Source organism: Zalophus californianus, chromosome 6, assembly GCF_009762305.2.
Source record: "Zalophus californianus isolate mZalCal1 chromosome 6, mZalCal1.pri.v2, whole genome shotgun sequence".
In the NCBI taxonomy this organism is placed as follows: domain Eukaryota; kingdom Metazoa; phylum Chordata; class Mammalia; order Carnivora; family Otariidae; genus Zalophus; species Zalophus californianus.
Genome location: NC_045600.1, coordinates 54232750 through 54248707, shown reverse-complemented (window position 1 = coordinate 54248707; position 15958 = coordinate 54232750).

Here is a 15958-nt window from a genome sequence, read left to right as displayed (position 1 = left end):
CAGACAAACACAAGTTAAAGGAATTAATTCATCACCACTATACCAGATTTACAAGAAATGTTAAGTGGATTCTTCGAGTGGATAGGAAAGACCAAAAGCAAGAGTAAGAAATGTAGGAAGCACAAAAGCAGTAAAATTAAGTATATCTATAAAAATCAGTCAAGGGATTCACAAAACAAAAAGATGTAAAGGAGGACACTATATACCTAAAGTGTGGGGGAGAGGTAAGTAAAAATTTAGTGCTTTTAGAATGGGTTCAAACTTAAGTGATCATCGAGTTAATATGGATTGTTATATGAATAAGATATTATATATAAACCAAATGATAACCATAAATCAAAAACCAGTAATAGATATACAAAAAAGTAAAGAGAAAAAAAATCCACATAAATCACTAAAGCAAGCCCCAAACCATCAGAGAAAAGAGCAAGAGAAGAAAGGAACACAGAAGAACTACAAAAACAACCATAAAACATGTAGCAAAATGGAATATGTACATACTTATCAATAATTACTTTGAATTTAAATGGACTAAACACATCAATCAAAAGACATAGTGTAATAGAATGGATGAAAAATCAAGACCCAGCTTTATGCAGCCTATAAGATACTGCTTATAGTATAGTAAACATCAGACATAAAAACATGGCAGATTGAAAGTGAAGGGATGAAAAAGCATTTATCATGCAAATGACAGTGAAAAAAAGCCAGAGTAGGAATACTTATATTGGGCAAAATAGACTTTAAAACAAAGACCGTCTCAAGAGACAAAGAAGAACATTACATAATCATAAAGGAAAAAAATCCAACAAGAATATATAACAATTGTAAATATTTATTCACCTAACATGGGACTACCCAAATACATAAAGCAACTATTAACAAACATAAAGGAATTGATAGTAATACAATAATACTAGGAGACTTTAACACCCCACTCACATCAATGGATAGATCATCCAAACAGAAAAATCAACCAGTAAACACACTGGAACAGATAAAACAAGAACAAGCAGATATATTCAGAGCATTCAATCCTAAAACAGCAGAATATATATTCTTTTGAAGTGGACATGAAACTTCCTCAGAATAGATCAGAGGTTTACTAACAAATTCAAAATTTAAAAATTCAAAAAAGACTGAAGTCACATTATGAATCTTTTTTAACCACAATGCTATGAAACTGGAAATCAATCATAAGAAAAAAAAAAACTGGAAAGAACATAAATACACATTACGTAACAATGAAGTCAGAGAAAAAAATACATAGATACAAATGAAAATGAAAACACACTGGCCCAAATATTTGGGATGTAGTAAATGCTGACTAACAGGGCATATTGAGCAATAAGGCCCTATATCAAGAAGAAAAATCTCAAATAAACAACCTAAGTTACATCTAGAGAAGCTAGAAAAAGAACTACAACAAACAAAACATAAAACCAATAGAAGGAAGGAAATAATAAAGATTAGAAATAAACAAAACAGAAACTAAGAAAACAATAGTATACATCAATGGAACCAGGAGCTGGTTCTTTGACAAGATCAACAAAATTGATAAACTTTTAGCCAAATTTATCAAAGAAAAAAAGAGAAAGAGAAGACTGAGTAAAAAACACAATAAAAAATAGAAGAGGAGAAATAATAGACATCACCACAGAAATACAAAGGATTATGAGAATATTATAAAAAATTATATGCCAACAAATTAAACAACCTAGGAAAAAAGGGATAATTCCTAGCATCATATAACCTTCTAAAACTCAATAAGGAAGATATAGAAAATTTGAAAAGACCAATTACTAGCAATGAAATTGAATCAGTACTCAAAAACTCCCAACAAACAAAAGTCCAGGACTGAAGGCTTCACAGATGAATTCTACCAAATATTTAGAGTTAGGACTTATTCTTTTCAAACTATTACAAAGAATAGAAGAGGAAGGAAAGCTTCAAAATTCATTCCATGAGGCAAGATTATCCTAATACCTAATCCAAAGTCACTAAGGCACTACAAAAAAGAGAGAGAGAGAGAGAGAGAAAAGAGAGAATGACCAATATCTCCAATGAACATAGTTGCAAAAGTCCTCAACAAAGTATTAGCACACCAAACCCAACATTCCGCTAAAAACATCATTCACCATGATCGAGAGGGCTTTATTCCTGGGATGCATGGGTGGTTCAATAATCACAAATTAATCAATCTGATACATCACATCAATAAGGGAAAGGATAAAAACCATACATTTCAATAGATACAGAAAAAAAATGACAAAGTACAACATCCATTCATGATAAAAACCCTAAACAAAGTAGGTTTAGAGAGAATATAATAAAGGCCATTAATGAAAAACCCATAGCAGACATCATAATCAATGGTGAAAAACTGATAGCTTTTCTCCTAAGATCAGGAAAAAGACAAGGATGTCCACTTTTATCCCTTTAATCAACATAGTACTGGAAGTCCTAAGCATAGCAAACAAACAAGAAAAAATGGTAAGGAGAAAGTAAAATCTTCACTATTGGCAGATGACATGATACTATACATAGAAAACCTTAAAGATCCACCCAAAAATTTTAGAAATGATAAATGAATTCAGTAAGGTCACAGGATACAAAATCAATATGTAGAAATGTGTTACATTTCTATACACTAAAAATGAAATGGCAGACAGAGAAATTAAGAAAACAATCCCATTTAAAATTGCACCAAAAATAATAAAATATCTAGGAATAAACTTAACCAAGAAGTGAAAGATCTGTACTCTGAAAACTATAAAACACTGATGAAAGAAATTAAAGATGACACAAGCAAATGGAAAGATATGCCATTCTCATGGATTGGGAGAATACTGTTAAAACGTCCACAGTACCCAAAGCAAACTATAGATTTAATAATCTTTTAATAATAATAATAACAATTTTAAATTAAATTATTAAATTATTAAATTATTAAATTATTAAATATTAAAAATATTAAATATTAAATTTAATAATATAATTTTAAAAATAATTTAATAATCCTTATCAAAATACAAACAGCATTTTTTCACAGAACTAGAACAAATAATCCTTTAATTTGAATGGAATCACAAAAGACCTCAAATTGCCAAAGCAATCTTTTTTTTGTTATGTTAATCACCAAAAATTACATCATTAGTTTTTGATGTAGTGTTCCATGATTCATTGTTTGCGTATAACACCCAGTGCTCCATTCAATACGTGCCCTCTTTAATACCCATCACCAGGCTAACCCATCTTCCCACCCCTCTCCCCTCTAGAATTCTGTTTGTTTTTCAGAGTACATCGTCTCTCATGGTTCATCTCTCCATCCGAATTCCCCCCATTCATTCTTCCCCTCCTGCTATCTTTTTTTTTTTAACATATAATGTATTATTTGTTTCAGAGGTACAGATCTGTGATTCAACAGTCTTGCACAATTCACAGCACTCACCATAGAACATACTCTCCCCAATGTCTATCACCCAGCCACCCCATTCCTCCCATCCCCATCACTCCAGCAACCCTCACTTTGTTTCCTAAGATTAAGAATTCCACATATCAGTGAGGTCATATGATACATGTCTTTCTCTGATTGACTTATTTCACTCAGCATAACACCCTCCAGTTCCAACAATGTCAATGTAAATGGCAAGATTTCATTCCTTTTGATGGCTGCATAATTCCATTGTGTATATATATATATATATATATATCTTTATCCATTCATCTGTCGATACATACATCACTTCTTTATCCATTCATCTGTCGATGGACAACTTGGCTCTTTCCACAGTTTGGCTATTGTAGACATTGCTGCTATAAACATCAGGGTGCACATACCCCTTCGGATCCCTACATTTGTATCTTTGGGGTAAGTACCCAGTAGTGCAATTGCTGGGTCAAATGGTAGCTCTATTTTCAACTTTTTGAGGAACCTCCGTACTCTTTTCCAGAGTGGCTGCACCAGCTTGCATTCCCACCAACAGTGTAGGAGGGTTCCCCTTTCTCCGCATCCCCGCCAACATCTGTCGTTTCCTGACTTGTTAATTTTAGCCATTCTGACTGGTGTGAGGTGGTATCTCACTGAGGTTTTGATTTGGATTTCCTTGATGCCAAGCGATGTTGAGCACTTTTTCATGTGTCTGTAGGCCATTTGGATGTCTTCTTTGGAAAAATGTCTGCTCATGTCTTCTGCCCATTTCTTGATTGGATTATTTGTTCTTTGGGTGTTGAGTTTGATAAATTCTTTATAGATTTTGGATACTACCTCTTTACCTGATATGTCATTTGCAAATATCTTCTCCCATTCTGTCAGTTGTCTTTTGGTTTTGTTGACTGTTTCTTTTACTGTGCAAAAGCTTTTTATCTTGATGAGGTCCCAATAGTTCATTTTGCCCTTGCTTCCCTTGCCTTTGGCAATGTTTCTAGGAAGAAGTTGCTGTGGCTGAGGTTGAAGAGGTTGCTGCCTGTGTTCTCCTTTAGGATTTTGATGGACTTCTGTCTCATAATCCTGACCCAACCATTTTGAGTCTATTTTTGTGTGTGGTGTAAGGCAATGGTCCAGTTTCATTCTTCTGCATGGGGCTGTCCAGTTTTCCCAACACCATTTGTTGAAGAGACTGTCTTTTTTCCATTCGACATTCTTTCCTGCTTTGTCGAAGATTAGTTGAGAGTCAATTTCTGGGCTCTCTATTCTGTTCCACTGATCTATATGTCTGCTTTTGTGCAGTACCAAACTTTTTTGATGATGACAGCTTTGTAATAGAACTTGAAGTCTGGAATTGTGATGCCACCAGCTTTGCTTTGCTTTTACAACATTCCTCTGGCTATTTGGGGTCTTTCTGGTTCCATACAAATTTTAGGATTATTTGTTCCATTTCTTTGAAAATAGGGGATGGTATTTTGATAGGGAAGGCATTGAATGTGTTGATTGCTCTAGGTAGCATTGACATCTTCACAATGTTTGTTCTTCCAATCCATGAGCATGGAACCTTTTCCCATTTCTTTGTGTCTTCCTCAATTTCTTTCATGAGTATTTTATAGTTTTCTGAGTACAGATTCTTTGCCTCTTTGGTTAGATTTATTCCTAGATATCTTATGGTTTTGGGTGCAATTGTAAGTGGGATCGACTCCTTAATTTCTCTTTCTTCTGTCTTGTTGGTGGTGTATAGGAATGCCACAGATTTCTGTGCATTGATTTTCTATCCTGCCACTTTACTGAATTCCTGTATGAGTTCTAGCAGTTTGGGGTGGAGTCTTTTGGGTTTTCCACATAAAGTATCATATCATCTGCAAAGAGTGAGAGTTTGACTTCTTCTTTGCCGATTTGGATGCCTTTGATTTCTTTTTGTTGTCTGATTGTTTGTGGCTAGGACTTCTAATACCATATTGAATAGCAGTGGTGATAGTGGATATCCCTGGCGTGTTCCTGACCTTAGGAGGAAAGCTCTCAGTTTTCCCCATTGGTCAAAGCAATCTTGAAAAAGAAGAACAAAACTGGAGGTATCACAGCCCTGGATTTCAAAATATACTACAAAGCTGTAGTGAACAAAACTGTATGGTACTGGCACAAAACAACCCCACATATATCAATAGCAAATTGAGAGCCCCCAATAAACCCATGATTTTATGGTCAGTTAGTCTTCAACAAGGGGATAAGAATATACATCGGAGAAGACAGTCTCTTCAACAGATGGTGTTGGGAAAACTGAACCATATTCTCACACCATACATAGATATGAATTCAAAATGGATTAAAGACCTAAATGTAAGACCAGAAGCCATAAAAATCCTAGAAGAAAACTCGGTAATTTCTGACATTGGCAGTTGCAACATTTTTTAAAGATGTCTTCTAAGACAATGAAAACAAAAGCAAAAATAAACTACTGGGTCTACGTCAAAATTAACAGCTGTAGCACAGCAAAGGAAAACATCAACAAACTAACAATATACTGAATGGGAAAAGATATTTGCAAATGATATACCCGATAAGGGGTTAGTATCCATTATATATTTGAAATATTTATACAACTCAACACCAAATATATATATAATCCAATTAAAAAAATGGGCAGAAAACATGAACAGACATTTGTCCAAAGAAGACATAGAGATAGCCAACAAACACATGAAAGTATTTTCAATATCACTCATCATTAGGGAAATACAAATAAAAACCATAATGAGGTATCACCTGACACCTGTTAGAAAGGCTAAAATAAAAAACACAGAAAACAAGTGTTGGTGAGGATGTGAGGAAAAGGAACCCTCATGCACTGTTGGTGGGAATGCAAACTTGTGCAGTCACTGTGGAAAACACTATGGAAGTTCCTCAAAAAATTAAAAATAGAACTACCCTACAATTCAGTAATCAGACTATTATGTATTTACCCAAAGAATAAAAAAACATTAATCGAAAAGCTATACTCACCCCTAAGTTTATTACAGCATAATTTACAATAGCTGAAATACAGAAGTAACCCAAGTGTCCATCAATGATGCATGGATAAAGAAGTACACACACACACACACACACACACACACACACACACACACACACACAAACACAGAGGAATATTACTTGGCCATAACAAAGGTTGAGATCTTGCTATTTGCAAGGATACGGATGAAGCTAGACATTACAATGCTAAGTGAAATGAGGCAGAAAAAGACAAATATCATATGATTTCATTCATGATGTATTTAAGAAACAAAAGAGAAAAAAACAGACTCTTACATATAGAGAACAGATTGGTGGTTACCAAGTTACAAACAGGTGGTTGGAGGGATTGTTAATATGGGTGAAGGGGATACAGAGTGCACTTATCATGAGCACTGAGTAAGGTAGAGAACTGGTAAATCATGATATTATACACCTGAAAGTAATATAACCCTGTAAGCTAATTTTACTGGAATAAAAAAAAAGAAATATTTGCTGTTTAAGGCAAACAAAAAGTGCCATACAATTTAATTCACATAAGAAGTAAATTATGATAGCCCCCACTGAAATGTTCTAACTACTGGTAAGAACATGGTGTGTATCTTGTATGTCTTTTCCATGCATTTATGGGTAGGGATGTTTACAATATATACACACAAAAACATAAACAATATTTTAATACTCATTGTCCTGCAACTTTTTCCAATTCATATGTTTTTGATTTTAATAAAGGGCTCTATATCACTTTCTTTTCTCCTGAGGGGTTTTATTAAAAAAGTGGGGGGAACTCTTGGCCTCTTAACCTCTAGAAGATCATGGTCAGTGGAGGAAGTTAAGATATGAGGTTGTATATTTTTGATAAATTCACTAGTTGATGATTAAACCTATTTATGTGTAAAACCCTCCAGTTTCTGTTTAAATATATATGACTGATTTAGGAAGACTATTTATTTTAAATGGAAAACGTGTTTATTAACATCCTAACTCCTTCATACAAGGCCATATAAAAATTCTTAGCACTTTGATTATACGTAAGTCTATATTTTCTACGTAGTTACAATGATGTATAATTTAGCTTTTCATAATACATTGTTTAAATACATCATTAATTCTGATAACATAAGCAATTCTTTCCAAATCCAATACTTGAACAATGTCCCCTGTACATAGTTTAATGCGGCAAATTAGCATAAGATGCTCTTTGTTAAGAGGTATATGATCTGAGTATTAACAACTGCCAAAGTTTGGTATTCTTAGACAGCATTTTCTTTTTGCTTTGATCATAACACAAAACCCTTAAGGATACTAAAATTCAGTAAATAAAGTCCAGAGATATGTTACTTTAGCTGATGAATCAAATTCACACATAACACTATAGTATTAAAAACCTTAAAAAAAAAAACTTTAAGGAATCTGCACTACTACAGACCATTCCTATCAGGGTAAGACACTTGGTAATAGAAAGGAAAAAAACAGCTTTGAGTTTCTTTGAGGTGCTGATAGAAAGGAAAATGCTAAATTGTCACCTCTCATGAGTGATGACAATTTGAGGAAATGCCAGAACATACATATTCCAATTCAACAACTCTAGGTAACTTTATGCACATGGGAGTTGGCTTAGTTCATGCTAGGTGACCGCAGTATTGACCTTAAGATTTTATATTCTTATAAATTTTACCAGAGAAAATAGACTCTATACATGTGCATATATAGTCTATATACACCTGTGTTTTGAAGACATCCGTTTTTTCTGGACTTTTATATAAAGGTGACGATAGAGAAAGTCTAACATTATTTCCTTCAAAAGTGTAGCCTGCCTCATCATAAATTTTATCTTTATCAAAACTCAACTCATAATTCTACATATTTTTTTCTGTTTAAATCACCTGTTGTTTATTCTTACACCATGTCTTTTCCTGTCATTAATACATTTATTTTGCTAATTTAATTTCTCTAACATTATTGCCCTTCTCAATTTGGGGGAGATATTTTTGTACTTTTGTTGCTTTCCAGATGAACTTGAAAAGATTATTGTATTACCTAAGAAATTTTATTATTTTGAGAGTAATTTATAAATTAGAGGTATTTGACATAATTACTAGGGAGACTTCCTATATATGGGTATGGATATTAAAAACTTTATTTAGATCTTCTTAGTTATTAATAATGGAGTTAAAATTCATTAATTGGTATATGTGTTTTATTTCATAAAGGTTTCCACTCATAACCTGAAGTATGATAAATACAAACATAATTTTAAAATATTAGTAATTAATCATATAATAGTGTATTCACCAAAGTTTTTTTAGTTTTAGATACATTTTATTATTTAAAAATATTCTAACTGGACACATGCACACCAACACATGTAACATATTTGGGTTTTAGTTTTCCTGAGTTACAAAAGGATCTATTTTTTTAAAGCTTTTTATTGAGGTATGACTGACAAAATCATAAAACTTTTTTTTTAAAAATTTTTAAAAATTTATTTATATGAGAGAGAGAGAATGAGAGAGAGAGAGCATGCATATGAGAGGGGGGAGGGTCAGAGGGAGAAGCAGACTCCCTGCAGAGCAGGGAGCCCGATGCAGAACTCAAGCCCGGGACTCCAGGATTGTGACCTGAGCCAAAGGCAGCCGCTCAACCAACTGAGCCACCCAGTCGCCCCCAAAATCATAAAACATTTAAAGTGTACATTGTGAGGTTTTGATAAACATATATCTTGTAAAAGGATTCCTCCCATCTAGGTATTTAACATATCCATCATATCACACAGTCATATAAAGAATGACTTATACATATCCATGTATAAATGAGTATCATGCAATATTTGTCTTTCTCTAACTGGCTTATTTTACTTAGCACAATACCCTCAACTTCCATCCATGGTATAGAAAACTGAAGGATTTCATTCTTTCATGGCTAATATCCCATTGCATGTGTCTATATACATTCATACATACATACTACATCTTCCATATTCCATTCACCCAATGTTGAACATTTAGGTTGTTTCCATTTCTTGTCTATTGTGAATATGTTGTGATGAACATAGGAAGGCATTAAATATTTTTGATATCCTGTTTCTATTTTCTTTAGTTATATACCCAGAAGTGGATTGCTGGATATGAGAGTTCTATTTTTAATTTTTTGAGAAATCGCTATACTGTTTTCCTTAGTGACTGCACCAATTTACATTCTTACCAACACTGAACAAGGGTTTATTTTCTCCACATCCTCACCAACTCTAGTTATCTCTTGTATTTTGATTACACCCATTCTAACAAGTATGAGATATCTCATTGTGATTTTGATTTGCATTTCCCTGATAATCAATGATATTGAGCACCTTTTCATATACCTGTTGGGAATTTGTATGTTTTCTTTGGAAAAAATGTCTCTATTAAGTTCCTTTGCCCATGTTTTAATTGGATTGTTTTTTAGCTATTGTGTTGAGTTGTTTATATATTTTTGATATTAAACCCTTATCAGATATATGATTAGCAAATATTTTCTCCCATTTTGTAGGTGGCATTTTCATTTTGTTTATGGTTTCCTTTGCTGTGCAGAAGGGTTTTAGTTAAATGTAGTCACACTTGTTTATTTTTTTATTTTATTTTATTGTCTTATCTTTTGGTGTCAAATAGAAAAAAAAAATCTTTGCCATGACCCATGTCAAGGAGCTTACCCTTGGTTTTCTTCTAGAATTTTTATGGTTTAGATCTTAAATTTAGTCTTTAATTCATTTTAATTTTTGGTTCAAGGTATAAGATAGGGATCCAGTGTCATTCTTCTGCATGTGGCTCTCAAATTTTCCCAGCACCATTTACTTTTCCTATTGTGTATTCCTGTCTTCCTTGTTGTGAATTAATTGACCATATACATGTGGATTTATTTGAGGGTTCTCTATTGTGTTCCATTGATCTATGTGTCTGTGTTTATGTTAGTACCATACTATTCAATACCACTGGAATTTTGATGGGAATTGCACTGAATCTGTAGAACACTTTGGATAAGATGGACCCTTTAAAAATGTTCATTCTTCCTTGGTGACTCAGTTGGTTAAGCATCCGACTCCTGGTTTCTACTCAGGTCATAATCTCAGAGTCCTGGAATCGAGCCCCACGTCAGGCTCCTTGCTCAGTGTGGAGTCTGCTTGAGATTCTCTCTCCCTCTACCCTTCCCGCTTGTGCTGTCTCTCTCCAAAATAAATAAATGTTTAAAAAAGTATTCTCTCTTACAATCCCTAAGCACAGAATATTTTTCCATTTACTTGTGTCTTCTTCAGTTTCTTTCATCAATGTCTTACAGTTTTCAGTTTACAGATCTTTTACTTCCTCAGTTACATTTATTCCTAAGTATTTCATTCTTTTTGATGCAACTGTAAATAGGACTGCTTTCTTAATTTCTCTTTTTGATCATTGTTATTAGATGGCATCACAGTCATCCTCCATTTTCATATGGATGATGACTGTTTTACTTGTTAGCTCAATCTATGTTATAGAATCATTCAGCTAGTTTCTGGATTTCTTTTTTGGGTAATTTTTCTTTGTAAAGCTGTAGATTTGATGTGTCTATGATAGAAAGTGAATTCAGGAAGGTCCTATGTCTCCATCCTGGACCAGAAATCCTCCAAAAGAGTCATTTAAGAAGTATATTTAAAACAGTACCTATAAATTTACTATATGCAAATGCCAAATAACACACAGGATTGCTGATATTGTAGAGAAAAAAATTTAAATTAAAATTTGGGTATTAGAAATTGCATATTATAAAAGGCAATCACTGTAATTTGATAAAAAATCTCTTACTATCCACACTGGAAATTAGAAGCTAAATTAATAGCAGTTTACATATATAAAGTAACATCGTGTTTTGGACAGGTTCTAATATGAAAGCATTTTTATTTTCAAAAAAGATTACAGGTATGTATGTTTAAAAAATATATATATATGATTACTAGAAAATGTTACATTTTATTTTCATAATGAAGCATTTAGTCCAATAAATTGTATTTTTGTATTATTCTTTCAGCAAATCATTACCCTTGTGGGCATACCCATGCATTTTTAGAAATCCTCATTTAATAGTTCAACAGATGATTTTTATGACAGACATTAAGATAATTAGTAAAATCTTAGTAAGTTTCACATTTAGCTATGTGATCCTTACAAGTAGAATTTTTGCTTTGGGTATCTCAATGTATTATCTAAAATTGCTTTATATAAGAAACACCTGACTTTTCTATTCTCCCTCCCAACCCCCCACTTTGTATGACAAATGTTGGAGAAAATGTTTGATGAACTGCTTTCCAACAAGGGGGGGTAAATTATGTGAGATCTTTTGTATTACAAGTTTTACTTTGTTTTAGACATGTTGTCCCTCTGTGATGAGCTTTTATTTATAATTTGTTTATAGTCAGCTATTTATCATTTTAGTCCCTGATTCTGTTACTCATTTGCAGGTTAAATGTCATAATCAAAGTTGTCAAATTCACTTAGTGATCAATAAATTAAAATTGACCTTCCAATTTAAGTTTTGCAAGTTAATGTTAGATTAAAATTAGTGTGTGGAAAAAAGCATTATTTAAATATACAATAAGTGGGCACCTGGGTGGCTCAGTTGGTTAAGCGACTGCCTTCGGCTCAGGTCATGATCCTGGAGTCCCGGGATCGAGTCCCACATCGGGCTCCCTGCTCAGCAGGGAGTCTGCTTCTCCCTCTGGCCCTCTTCCCTCTCGTGCTCTCTATCTCTCATTCTCTCTCTCTCAAATAAATAAATAAAATCTTTAAAGAAAAAAATAAATAAATATACAATAAGTAGCAAATTATTTACTGACAAATTCAGATGCATTTAATGCACCAGAGTGCTAAAGCATAACTTCTTTAGATTTCATTTTTAATACAGTTGAAGATATAAGAAGAAAGATGATTTTTTTTTAGATTTTATCTCTCTATTCAGAATTTGTGGTAATTTTTAAAGCACCTAATTGCTCCAACCTGCCAACTAACAGGCAATGGAAATTCAAATACTGTCAAGAGATATAAACCTACTCAACAGAGAAAATCTATGTACAGAACAAGCTATGTGAGAAATAAAAGAAAAGAAAAAGGGAACAAAACAACAACAAAACCTTTGCTGGGGGAGACATCTGTGAAACTTATCAGTTGGACAGTGAGGAGTCTTTACTTTTTGGTGAGGCCCTAATATTTGTCCCAATTCAGGAGACTGAGCATGCAATACTCAAGTATTGACAAGCCAGAGTGGTTCACCATGGCAGTGAAGCAGTGATGGTAGGTCGTCAGGATGGGTCAGAGATAGTAAAAGGAAGGCATGAAAGGAGAGGTATGGTACACGTTGAAAAGTCCAGATCTCCATCCCTTATGTGATTTTATAAAGTCCAAAAGCATTGATAATTGTTGCTCTAAACTGCTTCCTCCAACAATGAATAATCACCTTTCTTAAAGATCTGTTGATCCTTACTGGTGAAAGAAAATATAAAGTAATTCACCTTCCTGGTGAAATCCATTATAACATTCAAAATCTTTCCATCTTTATTTTCCCTTAAGTTAACATGAGGCAAAAGAAACTATGTTTATTGATTGCCTACTATATGTCAGTCTTTGAAGCTTTCAGATGCTATCATTCCCTTGTCTACAAAGCAAATACTTTTAATTTTTCTCATGAAGAAATTTATCAGAGATTAAGTCTTTTGCCAAACAATATACATGTTTTTTAAAAATCTGGTGCCCAAATACAATTATATCTAACTCATAACTCTTATTAATGACACATAAGTAATATTAAAAGTATTTTTAATTGATTTCCTCTGATTTGTCAGGCTTTCTTATATTCACATTTAATATGTATTCTGATACAGCTGTGAATTAATTCACTCTATTTAAATTTATCACATATATGCACTGATAATATATGCTATATATACAGATATATGCTAGGAATATAATGTATTTCATACATATGTCATATTGAGACCAAGAGACTCTTATAATGTATATTCTATCCTGTCAGTTTGAAAAGATAATTTTACATAGTAAATTATGTTACTTTGCTAGCCAAATTTAATTTGGTAAAATCAATATAATGTTACTTGCAGTTCCTTTTTTTAAAGTGGTCATGCTGCATTAATTCAACATATTAAAATGAATAACATTAATTATTATTAAGTCTTTAATTTTCAACATGCTTTCAGGGCAGGGTTATTATTTTCATTTTACAAATGATGTAAGACAAGCTCAGAGGTTAAGTGGTTAAATTACATAAGCTTCATAGAAAATTTTAAACCCAAGAGGCCAAACTACTAGCTAATTATCTTGCTCCACAATTCAAAAGCCATTTTTGAAAAAATATATTACATAATACTTAATGCAGGTATATTTATTTTTAGCTGACTCTGAAGTACTGTGTTCAGAATGATCACTTTAAGGAACAGGTTTTCAGCATATGTCAACATAAAAGATGATGGTGACATAAATAATTATGATAGATTGTCTACATATTTGATCTGAATTGAGGTTTCAAACAAACTAATCTTGCTACTATTATATTTAGGGAATTGTTTAAATTGCTTGCAATATGAGCTAGCTATTTGTAATGTGCTGTCCTCCTAGGTGTTGAGAAAGATAAATCACTACACCATTTCATGTGTTTTTCTATCCCCACCTCACTCCTCTGCTGCACACCAAACACATCACTGTCCTGTCATTATTAGTGATAATCACTTTTAGGAAACTTTACTGCACCAGTCCATTATGTTACGTTTCATTAAAATTTTATACATTTATATGTATCTTTTATTTTTCTGGCACATTCAAACCCTCATTTATCTTTCTATCCCCCAAACTTTGCTCCTCAAAAATTTACTCTGCATCTCCTTTTTTCAGACATAGATCTACCATCCATAAAGTAAATCTATTTGTCATCTTCCCATGTTTTTATAGTAGCATTTATGATGGTACAATAAGCACTTTAATTAACTCTTCTGTATACCTATTTTGTTCCTAAGTCATTGATATACTAGATTTACACTTTATTTTTCACTGCTATTCCCACCCACCTACAGTGGATATTAATCTCTTCCTGACTGAATGGGTTATAGGAGCTTCACAGCTACTTAATATTTCCCTTCTTTTCCCTCAATAATTCCAAATATCTTAGTTAATTATTGTTTCTTAAAACTTGTTTTTCTCAAACATGGTCAAATTACTGTATCTTGTCAACTTTTCAATAAAATAAGTGGAAAATAATTTGGCTAGATGTCAATGCAAACCACAATTCGACTCTAGTTTACTTATCTGCCTTATTCTGAACTGGTTCCTATTGTTGGCCATATAGACTGCATGTTTCTCAATTAACCATGTTGTAGGCATGCTTCCAGGAAATTTATTATGTAATAGTATGTCATTACATTTGGTAATTCCTGTTTTAATTGGTATATTACTGAGAGTGTGTGGCACATATTAAAAATGATGGAGCAGAAATAGGACTGAAAACCCTAGATTCTTTTTAACCTACAATTTTATTTGGATGATCCCTATTGTTATTAGAGTTTATTAATTTTAATAATGTCCTATTTTGCATGAGGTAAACTGTACAATTTTATGTACACAGTGGCATCAAATTAGAAATTATATATTGACATTACCTCCTCTAAAAACAATGCTATCATATAACTAGCCTCAGAAAAATAATTTAACTGTAATATACATTTACATGTTCCTAACTGAATTACCTTTGCATCTTTTAACAGATAATTTTATTTACCTTGTAAAAATTTAGTATTTTTATCTTTTGGTAACTTTTTAGGAAATATACTTTTTTGTGAATAGAATATAAAGCACTTCCTACCCAGATACCTTATATTTTGTTAGAAACTTTGATATTAGGAATGATTATATTTTTATTTATACAAAAAGGATTTTTTTTTCTATTTGGAATTCTCCCAACTTAAATTTTCTTCCCTCATACAAACCTTGTATACAGTATACTAGATTTATTACAATACATAATAATTATATATTGCTTTTAGTCCAGGAATATATAAATACAATTTTTTTCCAAAAATTAAAAACTGAGTCTTCAAATTAATGAATTTTGTTTTGTTCTGTTTTTAATGTTGATGATGCATCTTTGTGATTTTTAAGAAGAAAATACTTTGTTCTGTTAGTATAATTCTTTATGATTGTTGTTGGTTTAATTCTTCCAATTAAAAAACCTTTTTATTCTTTTTTCTTTTTTTCTTTTTTTATTATTATGTTATGTTACTCACCATACACTGCATCATTAATTTTTGATGTAGTGTTCCATGATTCATTGTTTGCATATAACGCCCAGTGCTCCATGCAGAACATGCCCTCTTTAATACCCATCACCAGGCTAACCCATCCCCCCAACCACTTCCCCTCTAGAACCCTCAGTTTGTTTCTCAGAGTCCATAGTCTCTCATGGTTCGTCTCCCAAAAACCTTTTTATTCTATGAAAAATTTCAATTATATGTAA